Source organism: Bos indicus, chromosome 2 (genome assembly GCF_029378745.1).
Source record: "Bos indicus isolate NIAB-ARS_2022 breed Sahiwal x Tharparkar chromosome 2, NIAB-ARS_B.indTharparkar_mat_pri_1.0, whole genome shotgun sequence".
NCBI classification, from domain to species: Eukaryota; Metazoa; Chordata; class Mammalia; order Artiodactyla; family Bovidae; genus Bos; species Bos indicus.
The window spans coordinates 130,123,403-130,143,246 of record NC_091761.1 but is presented as its reverse complement, the minus strand read 5'-3'; the positions used below and the strand labels follow the sequence as shown (position 1 = coordinate 130,143,246).

The 19,844-nt window shown below is 41.5% G+C and overlaps 1 long non-coding RNA gene across 3 annotated transcripts; it reads right to left on the bottom strand.

The window, feature by feature from the left end:
• Positions 1 to 9,541: 9,541 nt before the first annotated feature.
• Positions 9,542 to 19,808, bottom strand: LOC109577142 (uncharacterized). 3 transcript variants are annotated; one of them, XR_011563118.1, is made up of 4 exons: positions 19,516 to 19,808; positions 12,671 to 12,757; positions 12,509 to 12,566; positions 9,542 to 11,088 (listed from the first exon to the last, which is right to left on the bottom strand). It is a non-coding gene; the product is annotated as an uncharacterized lncRNA (long non-coding RNA). The 3 variants fall into 3 exon arrangements; XR_011563117.1 differs by lacking the exon at positions 9,542 to 11,088 and adding an exon at positions 11,095 to 11,454; XR_011563119.1 differs by lacking the exon at positions 9,542 to 11,088 and adding an exon at positions 11,095 to 11,449.
• Between the last annotated feature and the right edge of the window lie 36 nt (positions 19,809 to 19,844).

Genomic DNA, 19,844 nt, shown 5'->3' with positions numbered 1-19,844 from the left:
TTTGTAAGTTCATCTGTATTAACAAATATATGTTCCTATCTCTATCCACTCCAACACATACACTTATTTACACAAAGACAGCAAACTACGTATATAGAGCAGAAGTCTGACAAACGACTGCCAGCAGGCCAAATCTAGCTAAATCTGTCCACACCCATATGTATTATCTGATTGCTTCCAGGCTACAAATGGCAAGTTGAAAGTCAAGAAGCTGCGACAGAGATTGCATGGCTCGCAAAGTCAAAAATATTTACTGTCTGGTCTTTTACCAAAAAAAAAAAAAAGTTTGTTGATCTCTGTTCTTCGTCTTGCTTTTTAAATTTAGTAATATATATAGGAGTTCTTTCTCTGTGAGAATGTTAGTGCTTCCTCACTCTTTTTGAAGCTGTATACTATTCAACTGAGTGGACACATCACAACATACTTAAGTTTGTTCCTTTGGTTTAAATCCCATCTTTTTTTCCTATTTCAAGGGTTATTTCAGTGAATAACTTTGTATATGCATCATTTTGTACATCTGTAGGTACATAGACAAAATAAGCACCTGGAAGTGAAATTATTGATCAAAGGGAAAATGCATTTGTAAAGTTTGATAAAATTTGTTAGTCTTGGGACTTGTCTGTTGGCCCAGGGATTGAGTCCACCTGCCAATGCAGGGGATGTGGATTTGCCCCCTGAGCCGGGAAGATTCCACATTAGCTACATAGTGACTAAGCCCATGTGCTAGAGCCCACAAGCCTCAGCTACTGAAACTCGCACGCCCTCGAGGGCTGTGATCCACAGCAGGAGAAGTCTGCACAGGGCAACTAGAGAGCAGCCCCCACCTGCCACAGCTGGAGAAAGCCCGTGAGCAGCCACAAGGGCCCGGGGCAGCCCAGATAAGTAAAGAAATGAAAGTCTTAAGTCCACACAGGAATGGTACTAATCTACATTCCAATCAGCGATGGAGTGCCTGTTTCCCATCTCATTGTCAAATTTCCAGAATTTTTTGAAATTTGATAGGTTTAAAAAAAAAAGATATTTCAGAGTAGTTTTACTTTGCATTGTTCATATCATGAGTGGGTTGAGCACATTTGTGTGTGTTTATAGGCCATCTTCATGTCTTTTTGTCTGAACTATCTCTTGATGTCTTTTTTTTTTTCCTTTGATTTTTAGAAGACTTTCAGTCTTATTCTTATTAATTTCTAGAAGCTCCTTTAGGGAAATTAGATCTTCATCTATACTATCTGTGGCAAATAAATCCTCCCAGGTTGCCATTTTTGTTTAAATTTTATTTATGAGCCTTTTAAAAACTCTGGCTAAATTGATCAATCTTTTCTTTTTCAGTTTTTAGATTTTGAATCAATTAGAAAGTCCTGCAGTACCTCAAGGTTATAAGGAAATTTGCTCATTTTTTCCTCTAGTACTTTAATGTCTACAATTACATAGCCTTAGTTCTTTGATCTATTTTTAGTTTATCCCAGCATAACATGTGAGGTATAGATAAAACTCTTTTTTCAAATGATTATCCAGTTATCCTCAAACCATTAATTATAAAGTTTAACTTTACTCTTATACCTTTAGAATATATTAAACTTCTGTATGAATTTTGGTCTAATCTTGGACTTTCTATTTTATTCCATTGGTCTGTCTGTTTATGTGCTAATTATTCACTGTTTTAATTGTTGAGGCTTTACAATGCAATTTAATATGATAGGTCTGGTTCTTCATATTCTTTGTTGTTTATTTTTTCCATAAGTAATTTAAAATCACCTTGTCCACTTGCAGAAAAAAAAATATGTTGTTGTGTTTGCTGAGAATTAACATTTTTATATTTAGTCTTCTTGATATTTAAGAAATGATGTATCTTTCCTCTCAAGTTTTCTGTTGTATTCTGCATCAATATTTGAAGTTTATACTTAAAATTAATTGATAATTTATTTTTTGTTACTATTGTATGTATGGTCTTTTCTTCTATTATCTCCTCTAAGTAGTTTCTGTATAAAGTTTATTCATCGGTATATCAGTCAGAGTTCTTCAGAGAAACAGAATCAAAAGGATACATATAGACATGAAAGAGTTTTATTTTGGGAATTCAGTTCAGCTCAGCTCAGTCGCTCAGTCATGTCCGACTCTTTGCGACCCCATGGACTGCAGCATGCCAGGCTTCCTGTTCATCACCAACTGCTGGAGCTTGCTCAAACTCATGTCCATTGAGTCAGTGATGCCATCCAACCATCTTATCCTCTGTAGTCCCCTTCTCCTCCTGCCTTCAATCTTTCCTAGCATCAGGGTCTTTTCTAATCAGTCAGCTTTCACATAGCTCACCTGGAATTCCATCACCTCCACTAGCTTTGTTCCCATAGTGATGCTTCCTAAGGCCCATTTGACTTCCATTCCAGGATGTCTGGCTGTAGATGAATGATCACACCACCATGGTTATCTGGGGCATGAAGATCTTTCTTGTATAGTTCTTTTGTGTATTCTTGCCACCTCTTCTTAATATCTTTTGCTTCTGATAGGTCCATACCATTTCTGCCCTTTATTGTGCCCATCTTTGCAAGAAATATTCCCTTGGTATCTCGAATTTTCTTGAGGAGATCTCTAATCTTTCCCATTCTATTGTTTCCCTCTATTTCTTTGCATTGATCACTGAGGAAGGCTTTCTTATCTCTCCTTGCTATTCTTTGGAACTCTGCATTCAAATGGGTATATCTTTCCTTTTCTCCTCTGCTTTTTGCTTCTCTTCTTTCCTCAGCTATTTGTAAGGCCTCCTCAAACAACCATTTTGTCTTTTTGCATTTCTTTTCTTGGGGATGGTCTTGATCACTGCCTCCTGTACAATGTCACAAACCTCCATCCATAGTTCATCAGGCACTCTATCAGATCTAATCCCTTAAATCTATTTGTCACTTCCACCCTATAATTGTAAGGGATTTGATTTAGGTCATAACTGAGTGGTCTAGTGGTTTTCCCTACTTTCTTCAATTTAAGTCTGAATTTGGCAATAAGGAGTTCATGATCTGAGCCACAGTCAGCTCCTGGTCTTGTTTTTGCTGACTGTATAGAGCTTCTCCATCTTTGGCTGCATAGAATATAATCAATCTGATTTCGGTGCTGGCCATCTGGTGATGTCCATGTGTAGAGTCTTCCCTTGTGTTGTTGAAAGAGGGTGTTTGCTATGACCAGTGCATTCTCTTGGCAAAACTCTATTAGCCTTTGCCCTGCTTCATTCTGTACTCCAAGGCCAAATTTGCCTGTTACTCCAAGTATCTCTTAACTTCCTACTTTTGCATTCCAGTCCCCTATGATGAAAAGGACATCATTTTGTTAGTTTTAGAAGGTCTTATAGGTCTTCATAGAAACATTCAACTTCAGCTTCTTCAGCATTACTGGTTGGGGCATAGACTTGGATTACTGTGATATTTGGTTTGCCTTGGAAGCAAACAGAGATCATTCTGTCATTTTTGAGATTGCCCCCAAGTACTGTATTTTGGACTCTTTATTGACTATGAAGGCTATTACATTTCTTCTAAGGTATTCTTGCCCACAGTAGTAGATACAATTGTCATCTGAATTAAATTTGCCAATTCCAGTCTATTTTAGTTTTCTGATTCCTAAAATGTCAATGTTCACTCTTGCCATCTCTTGCTTGACCACTTCCAATTTACCTTGATTCACGGACCTAACATTCCATGTTTCTATGTAATATTGTTCTTTACAGCATCGGACTTTACTTCCATCACCAGTCATATCCACAAATGGGTGTTGTTTTCACTTTGGCTCTTTCTCTTGATTCTTTCTGGAGTTATTTCTCCACTCTTCTCCAGTAGCAAAATTGGGCACCTACCGACCTAGGGCATTCATCTTTCAGTGTTCTATCTTTCTGCCTTTTTATACTGTTCATGGGGTTCTCAAGGCGAGAACACTGAAGTGGTTTGCTATTCCCTTCTCCAGTGGACCATGTTTTGTCATAACTCTTCACCAGGACCTGTTCATCTTTGGTGGCCCTGCACGGCATGGTTCATAGTTTCATTCAGTTAGACAAGGCTGTGGTCCATGTGATCAGTTTGATTAGTTTTCTGTGATTGTGGTTTTCATTCTGTCTGCCCTCGGACTGATAAGGATAAGAAGTTTATGGAAGCTTCCTGATGGGAGAGACTGACTGTAGGACAAACTGGGTTTTGTTCTGCTGGGTGGGGCCATGCTCAGTAAATCTTTAACTCAGTTTTCAGTTGATGGGAGGGGCTGTGTTCCCTCCCTGTTGTTTGACCTGAGGCCAAACTATGGTGAAGTTAATGAAGATAATGGTGACCTCCTTCAAAAGGTCCTGTGCATGCACTGCTGTACTCAGTGCCCCAGACCCTGCAGCAGGCCACCGCCTCTGCACCCTGTACCCACACTTCTGCTGGAGACTCCTGGACACTCACAGGCAAGTCTGGGTCAGTTTCTTGTGGGATCACTGCTTCTTTCTCCTGGGTCCTGGTGCACATGAAGTTTTCTTTGTGCCCTCCAAGAGTCTGTTTCCCCAGTCCTGTGTAAGTTCTGTAATCAAATCCCACTGGCCTCCAAAGTCAAATTCTCTGGGGGTTCTCAATCCCTTTGTCAGATCCCTAGGTTGGAAAATCTGTTGTGGGTCACAGAACTTTCTTACCAGTGCGAGAATTTATTTGGTGTAATTGTTCTGCAGTTTGTGGAAACAGTGAGAGATTCTATTTGGGGGCGGGGGGTGGGCTCCAAAATCACTGCAGGTGGTGACTGCAGCCATGAAATTAAAAGACGCTTACTCCTTGGAAGAAAAGTTATGACCAACCTAGATAGCATATTCAAAAGCAGAGACATTACTTTGCTAACAAAGGTTCGTCTAGTCAAGGCTATGGTTTTTCCTGTGATCATGTATGGATGTGAGAGTTGGACTGTGAAGAAGGCTGAGCACTGAAGAATTGATGCTTTTGAACTGTGGTGTTGGAGAAGACTCTTGAGAATCCCTTGGACTGCAAGGAGATCCAACCAGTCCATTCTGAAGGAGATCAGTCCTGGGATTTCTTTGGAAGGAATGATGCTAAAGCTGAAACTCCAGTACTTTGGCCACCTCATGCGAAGAGTTGACTCATTGGAAAAGACTCTGATGCTGGGAGGGATTGGGGGCAGGAGGAGAAGGGGACGACAGAGGATGAGATGGCTGGATGGCATCGCTGACTCGATGGACGTGAGTCTGGGTGAACTCTGGGAGTTGGTGATGGACAGGGAGGGCTGGCGTGCTGTGATTCATGGGGTCGCAAAGAGTCGGACATGACTGAGCGACTGAACTGAACTGAACTGAACTGAAGTGTGGTGAAGTCGCTCAGTCATGTTCTGACTCTTTGCGACCCCATGGACTGTAGGCTACAAGGCTCCTCCATCCATGAGATTTTCCAGGCAAGAGTACTGGAGTGGGTTGCCATTTCCTTGTCCAGTGGATCTTCCCAACCCTGGGATCGAACCCAGGTCTCCCGCATTGTAGGCACCTGCTTTTACCATCTGAGCCACCAGGGAAGTCACACGATACACTAATTAAAAGAGATCATAATAACATACAAAAATCAGTATGCTTCTAAACACTAACAAGAAACTATTAAAAAAGATAATTAAGAAAACAATCTTATTTACAATGGCATCAAAAAAATAAAATGTGTAGGAATAACTTTAACCAAGAAGATGAAAAGCTTATACACTGAAAACTAAAACATTGATGAAAGAAAATAGACACAAATAAAGAAACACATCTTGTGTACATGGATTGGAAGAATTCATGTTTTTAAAATGTCCATATTATTCAAGATAATCTACAGGTTCAGTGCAAACTTTTTCAAAATTTCAATGGCATTTTTTTTTTTCAGGAATATAGAAACAATCCTAAAGTTCATATAGAGCCACAAAAGTCCTCAAAGACCCAAAGCAATTTTGAGCAAGAAGAACAAAACTGGAGGCCTTCCACTTCTTGATTTCAAAATTTCAATGTATTACAAAGCTACAGTAATCAAGCAGTATGGTAGTGGCATTAAGAAAGACATATAGACAAATGAAACAGAATTGAGAGTCCAGAAATGATAACCTCTTCTAATAAGTGATGTTGGACAAACTGGATATTCACATGCAAAAGAATGAAACTGAATCCTGTCTTATACCATATACAAAATCCAACTAAAAATAAATTCAAGACTTAAATACAAGACCCCAAACCATGAAACTCCTAGAAGAAAAGAAAAACATAGGAAAATTCTTTTCTTGAAATTGATCTTAGTGATGATTTCTTGGGTATGACAACAAAAGTGAAAGTACACATGTGGGATTATGCCAAACTAAGAAGCTCTGAAGAGCACAAGAAATACTAACAGTGAAAGACAACCAATTCTACAGAATGGGAGAAAACACTTGCAAACTATATATATAATAAAGGGTTAATAACTGAGCTATCGGGGAAGCCCATACAACTTAATAGCAAAATAATAATAACAACTACGTGATGTTAAAATGAGATGCGAGAATTTTGTCAAAGAAAGAGATACTACTGCTGCTGCTGCTAAGTCGCTTCAGTCACGTCCAGCTCTGTGCGACCCCATAGACGGCAGCCCACCAGGCTCCTCCGTCCCTGGGATTCTCCAAGCAAGAACACTGGAGTGGGTTGCCATTACCTTCTCCAGTGCATGAAAGTGAAAAGTGAAAGTGAAGTCGCTCAGTCGTGTCCGACTCTTAGCGACCCCATGGACTGCAGCCCACCAGGCTCCTCCGTCCATGGGATTTGCCAGGCAAGAGTACTGGAGTGGGGTGCCATTGCCTTCTCTGGAGAAACTCTGAAAGTATAAACCAATAAAAACTTCCTAGAACTAATAATTATATTAAGGTTGCAGGATACAAAGTTAACATTAAAATGTCAATACTTTACAACATGCCGTCAATGAAAAGTAAATTTTGAAATTAAAAATACAATACTACTTAACAGCCCACAAGATTAAATACTTAAGTATAGACCAAACAGAATATGTTTGAGATCTTTATGAAGAAAACTACAAGATTCTGGTAAAACATAAAAGTAAATAAATGGAGGACTATGGGGCTTCCTGGATGGCTCAGACGGTAAAGAATCTGCCTGCAATGCAGGAGACCCAGGTTCGATCCCTGGGTTGTGAAGAAACCCTAGAGAAGGGAATGGCAATCCACCCCAGTATCCTTGCTTGGAGAATTCCAAGAACAGAGGAACCTGGTGGGCTACAGTCCACGGGGTGGCAAAGAGTAGGACATGACTGAGCGACCAACACTTTCACTTTCATTCCATGTTCATGGATATGAAGACCAAACACTGTCAAGATATCAGTTCTTTCAAACTAGATCTATGTACCCTATGCAATCTCAAGGAAAATCTCAGTAAATAATTTTGTGGATTTTGACAAACTGATTCTAAAGTTTTTATGGAGAGACAAGAGACCCAATGGCCAACACAATATTGAAGGAGAAGGACAAAGTTGGACACTACCCAACTTCAATACTTACTATAAAACCATGGAAAACAAGACTGTGGTATAAGCAAAAGAATAAATCAGTAGAACAGAATAAAGAGCCCAGAAATAAACCCATATAAAGTCAACTAATACTTGACAAAAGTAGCAAAGGTAATACAACGGAGTGAAGATGGTTTCAACAAATGACACTGGAGCAACTGGACATCCACATGCAAATAAATGAAGCTGGACACAGACTTTACTTTTCACAAAATCAATTCAAAATAGATCACAGACAGAAATGTAAAATGCAAAGCTCCTAGACAATAACATAGGAGAAAATCTAGATAATCTTGGCTATAGTGATGACTTTTTTGGATACAAACCAAAGGCAGAATCCATGAAAGAAAGAATCAAGCTGGGCTCATTATAATTAAACTTTCTGGCTCTGCAAAACACTATGTTAAGAGAATAAGAAGACAAGCCACAGACTGGGAGAAAATATTTGCAGAAGACATACCTGAAAAGAACTATTATTCAAATTATACAAAGAACTCTTAACACTCAACAATAAGAAAACAAACAACCTGATTTTAAAATAGACCAAAGACCTTAATAGATCCCTCTCCAAAGAGGATAAACAGATGGCAAGTAAGCATATCAAAAGATACTCCACAACATGTATCATCAGGGAAATGCACATTAAAACAACGGGATACTGCTCTATACCTCCTAGAATGGCCAAAATTCAGAACACTGACAACACTAAATGCTGGTAAGACTGTGGAGCTGTGGGAACTCGCACGCCCTGCTGGTGGAATTCAAAATGGTACCGCTACTTCGGAAAATAATTTGGCAGTTTCTTACAAAACTAAACAGATTTTTCTTATATGATCCAATACTTGTGCTCCTTGGTATTAACCCAAACAAACTGAAAAGCTATGGCCACACAAGAACCTGCACACAGATGTGTATAATACCTCTATTCATAATTGTCAAAACTTGGAAGCAACCAAGACGTCTTTCAATGGGTGAATGGATGAGTAAACTGTGGTACGTTCAGAAGATGGAATATTACTCAGTGCTAAAAGATAATAAGATACCGAGCCATGAAAAGACATAAAAGAAACTTAAATGTATATTACCAAGTGAAAGAAAGTAAAAGTGAAAGTTGCTCAGTCGTGTCTGCCTTTTTGCGACCCCTTGGACTATACGGTCCATGGAATTCTCCAGGGCAGAATACTGGAGTGGGTAGCCTTTCCCTTCTTCTCCAGGGGATCTTCCCAACCCAGGGATTGAACCCAAGGCTCCTGCATTGTGGGTAGATTCTTTACCAGCTGAGCCACAAAGGAAGCCCTAAGTGAAAGAAGCCAATCTTAAGAGGTTATATATTGCATGATTCCAGCTATGCAACATTCTGGAGAAGGAGCAACTATGGAGACTGTAAAGGCCAGTGACCTTCAGGGGTCTGGGGGCAGGGAGGATGAATAGGGAGAACACAGAGGACTTATTTATTTTTCAAGTTTTTTTTTAGCTTTATTTTTTATTTTTTAATTTTTATTTTATTTTTTAACTTTACAATATTGTATTGGTTTTGCCATATATCAAAATGAATCCACCACAGGTATACATGTGTTCCCCATCCCGAACCCTTCTCCCTCCTCCCTCCCCGTACCATCCCTCTGGGTCGTCCCAGTGTACCAGCCCCAAGCATCCAGTATCGTGCATCGAACCTGGACTGGCGACTCGTTTCATATATGATATTATATATGTTTCAATGCCATTGTCCCAAGTCATCCCACCCTGTCCCTCTCCCACAGAGTCCAAAAGACTGTTCTATACATCAGTGTCTCTTTTGCTGTCTTGTATACAGGGTTATTGTTACCATCTTTCTAAATTCCATATATATGTGTTAGTATACTGTATTGGTGTTTTTCTTTCTGGCTTACTTCACTCTGTATAATAGGCTCCAGTTTCATCCACCTCATTAGAACTGATTCAAATGTATTCTTTTTAATGGCTGATAATACTCCATTGTGTATATGTACCATAGCTAGATGAATATAATTTTTAAATTATAAACATAGCATATGAACACATTTATTAGAAAAACTCAATCATTACCAAATACATAGCAGAAAAGTGAAAAGCCATCTGCAAATCTCAGGCTCTGCCTTATATACAGATGTCAAGCAGTTAGGTGGGTTTACAAATTTTTATTTTTACAATAATTTTTGAATAGGAAATATATGCTAATAGTTCAAAATTCAAAAGTTACCAAGTAGTTTATAGGAAAAATTGTCTCTTTCCCTGTTTTCAGCAATTAAATTCCCTCCCTTGAAGAAAATCCTATTAACAGTATATATATTTGTGGGCTTTTTTAAAACTTTTTATTTTATAATGGGGTATAGTGATCTCTGGAGAAGGCAATGGCACCCCACTCTAGTACTCTTGCCTGGAAAATCCCACGGACGGGGGAGCCTGGTGGGCTGCCATCTGTGGGGTTGCACAGAGTCGGACACTACTGAGCGACTTCACTTTTGCTTTTCACTTCACGTATTAGAGAAGGCAATGGCAACCCACTCCAGTATTCTTGCCTGGAGAATCCCAGGGACGGGGGAGCCTGGTGGGCTGCCATCTATGGGGTCGCACAGAGTCGGACACGACTGAAGTGATGCAGCAGCAGCATAGTGATCCCCGGTGGCTCCGTGGTAAAGAACCTGCCTGCCTGCCAATGTAGGAGACCCAGATTCAATCCCTGGGTCACTGAAATCCAGTGGAGGAGGAAAGATCCCCTGGAGGAGGGAATGGCAACCCACTCCAGTATTCTTGCCCGGGAAATCCCACGGACAGAGGAGACTGGCTGGTTACAGTCCATGGGGTCTCAAAAGAGTCGGGTACGACTTAGCGACTAAGCAACATTTGTGTTTTTTTAACACTTTTTATTTTATATTGAAGTATAGGTAATTAACAATACTGTGTTAGTTTCAAGAGTACAGCAAAGGGGTTTTAGAGCAGTGAAACTACTCTGCATAATGCTGCAGTGGTGAATACATGTTATGTTGTTGTCGTTCAGTCCCTAAGTCGTGTCTGACTCTTTGGGACCTCACGGATTATAGCTTGCCAGGCTCCTCTGTTCATGGGATTTTCTAGGCAAGAGTACTGGGGTAGTCAACCCCTGGGTCAGGAAGATCCCCTGGAGTAGGATACATATTATGCATTTGACCAAACCCAGAGAATGTACACCACCATGAGTGAACCCTAATATAAACTTTGGGTGATAAGGGATAGAGGAACACCAGAAATTTATATATTTTCCTCTCAATTTTGCTGTGAACCTAAAACTGCTCTTAAAAATAAAAATATTCTATATCTTGATATAGTGATGGTTACATGAGTGTATGTACTTGCCAAAATGCCACTTTAAATGTGGAGAAGGAAATAGCAACCCACTCCAGTATTCTTGCCTGGAGAATCTCATGCAGGGTATAGTCCATGGGGTCACAAAGAGTTGGACGCAACTGAACAGGCACACATACAGGCACTTTAAGTGAGTACACTTTTTCTTTTATGTAAATTATATTTAATAAAGTCCATTCTCGATGAGATGACAGATTACACTGGCCTCAGTCTGCAGAACAAAGTAAAGGATAATTTTATTTTAATAAAACTGCAGGAGGAGGATAGGTGAGAGATATAATTCATTCAAACTTTGGCCATGGAAACAGAGTATATTTAGAGGTAAAATCAACAAGACTTGGTGACTAGTTGAGGGTGAATGACAAACGTGTCAAGGACAATTCCCAGCTGTCTAACCCAAGCGATCAGGTAGAGAGTGATGGGTGGGCTGTTCTCGCTGAGCTCAGGAGCTGCAGGGGAGAAGCAGACTGGGCTGGAAAATTACAGCTTCTGTTTTGGATTAGATGGATACGATGGGCCTGTGAGCCATCTCCAAAGATGTTGATTCCGTGAGGCTGAATGCAATACAGCCTCTTGTCTCAGGAGAAATTGAGATTCACGATATAAGACATAAGCAGACCAGACCCCACAGAAGTACCCTCGACTCTTACTGGCTGGGAGCCCCTTTGGAGCGAGGTAGTCTCTCCCTTCTCTTGTTTTTTTTGTCATCTCGGATGGATGAGCAAGCTGACCTTTCTGAGTCATTTGGAAAATTCCAACAGCATCCTCATCTGAGACTCTCTGGCCTCCACTGGGCAAGATCTGAAGACAAGCTTCGTTTGGATTGAAGAAAAGGGTAGTGGAATTCTAACACTTAAAAAGCCAGGGAAAAGAAGGCTAAGGCCCAGATACCTACTCTAGCAGATAAAAAGCATATGCTGAGCCTCTAGCAAACTTCACTTCTACAAATAACACCACCGCCTTGGGGAACAGCAGAGACATTTGACCAGGCGGCAGCTGTGCAGAGAGTGCTATTTAAAGACACAGCTTTTGCAGCCCAAGGACTCTGGGCTTAAGATTTGATTGGAAGGCGGAGAGAAGACTGAGGAAAGAACCAGATTTGGGGAAAAACATCACCAGGTGGTTGGCTGCTGATATGAACTCTGAATATGTTAAATGAGCTCATTTTAATAAAATTATGTCTATCCATCTCTTTCTGAGTAAATTAAATGTGTTAATTCACAGAAAGCAGTCGGAACAGTGTCCAGCTCATGGTGCTTATTGAAAAGAAACTGTCCTTATTACCGTCATTATCTCCCCATCTACGTACCTACATATATTTGTTCAGAGATGGAGAAATACTCATCTATAATGATATGTTACTGCTAAGTGGTAGGATTTAGACTGATTCTGTTTCTAACTCTCTTCTTTATATGTTTCTCTAATCCTTGAACTCTTTATAACAAACACATATATTTTGTAAAACCCACATGTCATTATTCTGGGGGCTGAGGGAAGTGAAGGCTCTGGAGTCAGACTTCCTAGGTTTTAACCTCAACTCCACTGATTAATCGCTGTGTAACCCTGAGCAAATTATTTACCTCCTCTGAGTCTGGTTTCTCCTCTTTAAAGGAGGTAACGATATTACTTACCTCGTTTGGTGGCTATGGGAATGAAATGAGATAATCTAGGTAGAACGTGGCATGGCACCTGGCAGCAAATAAGAGGGAGATAAATAGTGACTGTATTATTAGTGGTAGCAGTGGTCCTGGCTGTGTTATCTCCTACCGGGGCAAGGCTGATGTTCTACTTACCTCAGTGTTCTTGGCCTGAAGTAGTCATTCTGGAGACAGTTGGCAGTTTAACTGGGGCAACCTCAGGCATCGGCCTGGGAACATTTTCTGTTAAGGTAGAAAAGAGAGTGAAGAAACCTCAAGCACCTTCCCCCTGATGGTCAAGAGCTAGGTCCTTTTTGGTGATTGAGAAGTACAATTTCTCAAAGTTATTTCTCCAAAACTCTTGAGACTCTCCCAAGAGAGGAGGTCCTTAGAGAATCCACCTTTGGCTTCTTATTCTCCCATATGATGGCTGGCCAGAAGCCAGGAACAATGCTCTCCATCCCTTTATGCTATTCTTCATGGGCTGTAGGCAAGTCATTTTCATGAGAATTTCTAATAATACAAAACATCAAAGGAACAATTATGGGGGAACTGCTGCCGTTTTCCATTGACCATGTGTGAGTATGTTGGGGAATTGCATTCATTGTTATGTCTAAAGCAATCCTTCAATATACAGATGACCAATGGGCACATGAATTCCAGCTGATCTATTTAAAATCCTAGATGATGATGCTGTTGAAGTGCTGCACTCAATATGTCAGCAAATTTGGAAAACTCAGCAATGGCCACAGGACTAAAAAGGTCAGTTTCCATTTCAATCCCAAAGAAAGGCAGTTCCAAACAATGTTCAAACTGTCATACAATTGTGTTCATTACAAATGCTAGCAGGGTCATGCTCAAAATCCTTCAAGCCAGGCTTCAACAATATGTGAACTGAGAACTTCCAGATGTACAAACTGGATTTAAAAAAGGTAGAAGAACCAGAGAGCAAATTGCCAGGATCTATTGGATCATAGCAAAAGCAATGGAATTCCAGAAAAACATCTACTTTTGCTTCATTGAATACTCAAAAGCCTTTAAATTGGTGGATCATGGCAAACTGTGGAAAATTCTTAAAGAGATGGGAACACCAGACCACCTCACCTGCCTCCTGAGAAACCTGTATGCAGGACAAGAACCATCAGTTAGAACTGGACATGGAACAACAGAGTGGTTCAAAATTGGGAAAAGAGTCTGTCAAGGCTGTATATTGTCACCTCCCTTATTTAACATATATGCAGAGTACATTATGCAAAATGCTGGGCTGGATGAATCACAAGCTGGAATCAAGATTGCTGGGAGAAATATCAACAACCCCAGATATGCAGATAATACCACTCCAATGACAGAAAGTGAAGAGGAACTAAAGAGCCTCTTGATGAAAGTGAAAGAGGAGAGTGAAACAGCTGGCTTAAAACTCAACATTGAAAAACCATGATCATGGCTTCTGGTCCCATCACTTCATGGCAAACAGACAATAAAAAAGTGGAAACAGTGACAGATTTTACTTTCTTGGGCTCCAAAATCACTGTGGATGGTGACTGCAGCCACAAAATTAAAAGGCACTTACTTCTTGGAAGAAAAGCCATGACCAACCTAGACGGCATTTTAAAAAGCAGAGACATCACTTAGCAGACAAAGGTCCATATCATCAAAACTTTTTTTTCCCCATTTTTTCACACTTTTCCTGTGGTCATCCCTTGTAGCTCAGCTGGTAAAGAATTTGCCTGCAATACGGGAGACCTGAGTTTGATTCCTGGGTTGGGAAGATCCCTTGGAGAAGGGAAAGGCTACCCACTCCAGTAGTGGGGTCACAAAGAGTCAGACACAACTGAGTGACTTTCACTTTCACACTTTTCCTGTAGTCATGTACAGATGTGAGAGTTGGACCATAAAGAAGGCTGAGTACTGAATAATTGATGCTTTTGAACTATGGTGCTGGAGAAAACTCTTGAGGGTCCCTTGGACTGAAAAGAGATCAAACCAGCAATTACTAAAGGAAATCAACCCTGAATATTCATTGGAAGGACTGATGTTGAAGCTCCAATACTCTGGCCACCTGATGTAAAGTGCTGACTCATTGGAAAAGATCCTGATGCCAGGAAAAATGGAAGGCAGGAGGAGAAGGGGGCAACAGAGGATAAGATGGTTGGATGGCATTAGTATCAGTTATCAGTTCAGTCGATCAGTTTAGTTCAGTTCAGTTCAGTCGCTCAGTTGTGTCCAATTCTTTGTGACCCCATGAATTGCAGCACGCCAGGCCTCCCTGTCCATCACCAACTCCCAGAGTTCACTCAGACTCACGTCCATTGAGTCAGTGATGTCATCCAGCCATCTCATCCTCTGTCATCCCCTTCTCCTCCTGCCCCCAATCCCTCCCAGCATCAAAGTCTTTTCCAATGAGTCAACTCTTCGAATGAGGTGGCCAAAGTACTGGAGTTTCAGCTTTAGCATCATTCCTTCCAAAGAAATCCCAGGACTGATCTCCTTCAGAATGGACTGGTTGGATCTCCTTGCAGTCCAAGGGACTCTCAAGAGTCTTCTCCAACACCACAGTTCAAAAGCATCAATTCTTTGGTGCTCAGCCTTCTTCACAGTCCAACTCTCAATCCATACATGACCATTGGAAAAACCATAGCCCTGACTAGATAGACCTTTGTTGGCAAAGTAATGTCTCTGCTTTTGAATATGCTATCTAGGTTGGTCATAACTTTTCCTCCAAGGAGTAAGCGTCTTTTAATTTCATGGCTGCAGTCACCATCTGCAGTGATTTTGGAGCCCCCAAAAATAAAGTCTGTCACTGTTTCCCCATCTATTTGTATTGAAGTGATGGGACCAGATGCCATGATCTTCGTTTTCTGAATGTTGAGCTTTAAGCCAACTTTTTCACTCTCCTCTTTCACCTTCATCAAGAGGCTTTTTAGTTCCTCTTCACTCTCTGCCATAAGGGTGGTGTCATCTGCATATCTGAGGTTATTGATATTTCTCCTGGCAGTCTTGATTCCAGCTTGTGCTTCTTTCAGCCCAGTGTTTCTCATGATGTCCTCTGCATATAAGTTAAATAAGCAGGGTGACAATATACAGCCTTGATGTACTCCCTTTCCTATTTGGAACCAGTCTGTTGTTCCATGTCCAGTTCTAACTGTTGCTTCCTGACCTGCATACAAATTTCTCAAGAGGCAGGTCAGGTGGTCTGGTATTCCCATCTCTTGAAGAATTTTCCACAGTTTATTGTGATCCACCCAGTCAAAGGCTTTGGCATAGTCAATAAAGCAGAAATAGATGTTTTTCTGGAACTCTCTTGCTTTTTGCATGATCCAGCAGACGTTGGCGATTTGGTCTCTGGTTCCTCTGCCTTTTCTAAAACCAGCTTGAACATCTGGAAGTTCACAGTTCACGTATTGCTGAACTATGGACTGAGGTTCATGACATTGTACAGGCGACAGGGATCAAGACCATCCCCATGGAAAAGAAATGCAAAAAACCAAAATGGCTGTCTGGGGAGGCCTTACAAATAGCTGTGAAAAGAAGAGAAGCGAAGAGCAAAGGAGAAAAGGAAAGACATAAGCATCTGAATGCAGAGTTCCAAATAGCAAGAAGAGATAAGAAAGACTTCCTCAGCGATCAATGCAAACAAATAGAGGAAAACAATAGAATGGGAAAGACTAGAGATCTCTTCAAGAAAATTAGAGATACCAAGGGAACATTTCATGCAAAGATGGGCTCGATAAAGGACAGAAATGGCGTGGACCTAACAGAAGCAGAAGATATTAAGAGGTGGCAAGAAGAACTGTACAAAAAAGATCTTCACAACCCAGATAATCACTATGGTGTGATCACTCACCTAGAGCCAGACATCCTGGAATGTGAAGTCAAGTGGGCCTTAGAAAGCATCACTACGAACAAAGCTAGTGGAGGTGATGGAATTCTAGCTGAGCTATTTCAAATCCTGAAAGATGATGCTGTGAAAGTGCTGCACTCAATATGCCAGCAAATTTGGAAAACTCAGCAGTGGCCACAGGACTGGAAAATGTCAGTTTTCATTCCAATCCTAAAGAAAGGCAATGCCAAAGAATGCTTAGTCGCTCAGTCGTGTCTAACTCTTTGTGACCCCATGGACTGCATCATGCCAGGCTTCCCTGTCCATCACCAACTCCTGGAGCTTACTCAAATTCATGTCCATCAAGTTGGTGATGCCACCCAGCCATCTCATCCTCTGATGGGGTCACAAAGAATCAGACATGACTGAGCAACTAAGCACACATACATGCACTTCTATGTTCACAGGAGCAGCATTTACAATAACCAAACATGGAAACAATCTAAATGTCCATTGACAGATGAATGGATAAAGATGTGGTGTATGTGTGTATACACACCACACACACACACGTACCAATGGAATACTGAAAGAAAGTGAAAGTGTTATTCACTCAGTCGTGTCCAGCTCTTTGCCGCTCCATGGACTGTAGCCTACCACGCTCCTCTATCCATAGAATTCTCCAGGCAAGAATACTGGAGCGGGTTCCCATGTCCTTCTATATCCAACTGAATACTTGTTTGTTTGCTAAGTCACTTCAGTCATGTCCGACTCTGTGTGACCCCATAGACGGCAGCCCACCAGGCTCCCCCGTCCCTGGGATTTTCCAGGCAAGAACACTGGACTGGGTTGCCATTTCCTTCTCCAATACATGAAAGTGGAAAGTGAAAGTGAAGTTGCTCAGTCGTGTCTGACTCTTAGCAACCCCATGGACTGTAGCCCACCAGGCTCCTCCGTCCATGGGATTTTCCAGGCAAGAGTACTGGAGTCGGTTGCCATCGCCTTCTCCAAATTGAATACTACTTCACTATAAATAAGAATGAAATAATGCCTTTTGCAGCAACATGGATGGATCTAGAGATTATCATACTAAGCAGAGTAAGTCAGAAAGAGAAAGACAAATACTATATGCTATCAGTTGCATGTGAAATCTAAAATATGACACGGATGAACTTTCTATGAAACAGAAGCAGAAAGAGACTCACAGACTCATGGACATAGAGAACAGACTCGTGGTTGCCAAGCAGTGGAGTCGGGGTAGGGGTAGGCATTGGGAGTTTGGGATTAGCAGATGCAAACTATTACATATAGAGTGGATAAACAACAAGGTCCTACTGTAACGCATGGGAAACTGTACTCATTATCCTATAATAAACCATAATGGAAAAGAACATGAAAAAGAATATACATCAGTATTTATAACTGAATCTCTCTGCTGTACAGCAGAAATTAAGACCACATTGTAAATCAACTATTCTTCAATAAAATTTTAAAAAATAAACAAACCTTTAGGTGGAAAGAATTCTTTCTGTATTTTCTATACTTTACAACAAACGTATAGTCCTTAAAATAAGAAACAAAAACTTATTTAAAATCTCATCCTATTCTGTATAACCATAATCCCAGGAATTCAACATATCCACATTTCTCTTGCTTTCTCCTTCTTGTCTCTGCAGGATTCAATCTTAAATAGGGAGCATAGATTGTGTCTGCACTTATTTCTGTTGCTTGAGAATAATAAACCTCAAGCCATCCACATTTCCATACAGTAACTCGGGAATAACACTGCTCTTTAACAATTTGACTGATTGGATAAATATTTTGACAGCACCTACTATGTGCCAAGCAGCACTCTACGTGTTTGTTAAATCTGACAATGTGGTATTGAGTGCTCCCACCAAAGGAGAATGCAGAGATCGTGAAAATAAGCAATCAGGAGACACAATAGCTATAGGTGTGAGTCTAGTGACTACAAAAGTGACTGTCATCTCCATTAAATTTGACTCTTAATGTGACAGTGCCACATGACTATACTAGTGAAAGTGACTAAGTGGGCAGGAACGAGGACCCTGCACACCCAGTTGTGTGTGTTGGTCTCTCCGTCGGGTCCAACACTTAGCAACCCCACGGACTGTAGCCACCCAGGTTCCTCTGTCTATGGAGTTCTCCAGGAAGAATACTGGAATGGGTAGCCATTCCCTTCTCCAGGGGGGATCTTCCCGACCCAGGGATCTAACCGGGGTCTCCTGCACTGCAAGCAGATTCCTTACTGTCTGAGCCACCAGGGAAGCCCACCTATCCAGTTGGGGACTGTAATTGTTGACTGTGTGGCAGTGAAAGTAGCTGAGTGATAATGATGCTGAAAACAACTGAAAGGGTGACAGCTGAGCACACATTCCAATTGCTGCACTGCACAGGAACTGTTACAAGTTTGTGGTCACAGAGAGGGGAGGCCGCATACTGGACAGTGACTGTACAAGATGATGAACTGGGTGGTAGCAACAATGCAAATGACAGTTTTGCCCAGCAGATTGAATTTATGATTAAAAAGGTGACGGGAGTGGGTCCAACAATGACATCCTTCAGAACGACTGAATTTTGACACTGGGGATGGAACAGCTGTAACCGAAGAGGGAACTCGGCCTTGTACTGAGACAACTAGATTCGAGCAGCATGACTGGCAGAAAGAAAAATCTGCTGCCTGTCAGTGACAGAATGACATTGTGGGGTTCAGTGGGCCGGCATCGATGTGACTTAATTTATCTGACACTGTTTGGATATGATTTCATCTGTCCAGCTGGCACCCCACTCCAGTACTCTCGCCTGGAGAATCCCATGGACCGAGGAGCCTGTTGAGCTGCAGTCCATGGGGTCGCTAAGAGTCGAACACGACTCAGCGACTTCACTTTCACTTTTCACTTTCATGCATTGGAGAAGGAAATGGCAACCCACTCCAGTGTTCTTGCCTGGAGAATCCCAGGGACTGGGGGAGCCTGGTGGGCTGCCGTCTATGGGGTCGCACAGAGTCGGACACGACTGAAGCGACTTAGCAGCAGCGGTTTGGATATGATTTCATCTGTCCAGCTGTGTGAAGGTGGCAAGAGGAGCCCCCAACTGGAATGCATAGGGTGCGACAGCATGTTAACAGAAAAACAGAGCAAAAGCAAAGTTATCATTTCACCTCCAAACCCATGGATCCTAAAATGGCCTCTTAACGTCCGAGCCAAGCTTCTCCACCAACAACGAGGCGTCTGGGGACTCGGCTTGGGTCACGTCTCTGTCTTGCAAGTGAACTTGTTGTCTTTGGAAAAGTGGAAAGAAACCTTTGGTGCCTAATTCTCTCCGTGGTTTGAAATGAGAGAACCTTAGCGCGGCCTCACCCAGGCTGGTGGAAACCCGTTAGAATTTCCTCAGAGAGTGTGGGGAGGGGGGCGAGGGGTCAAGGGTCAGAGGTCGGAGAAGGAGTTAGCAACCGGCGGGTCCGAGCGAGTTTGTATTGGTAGAGTGCAC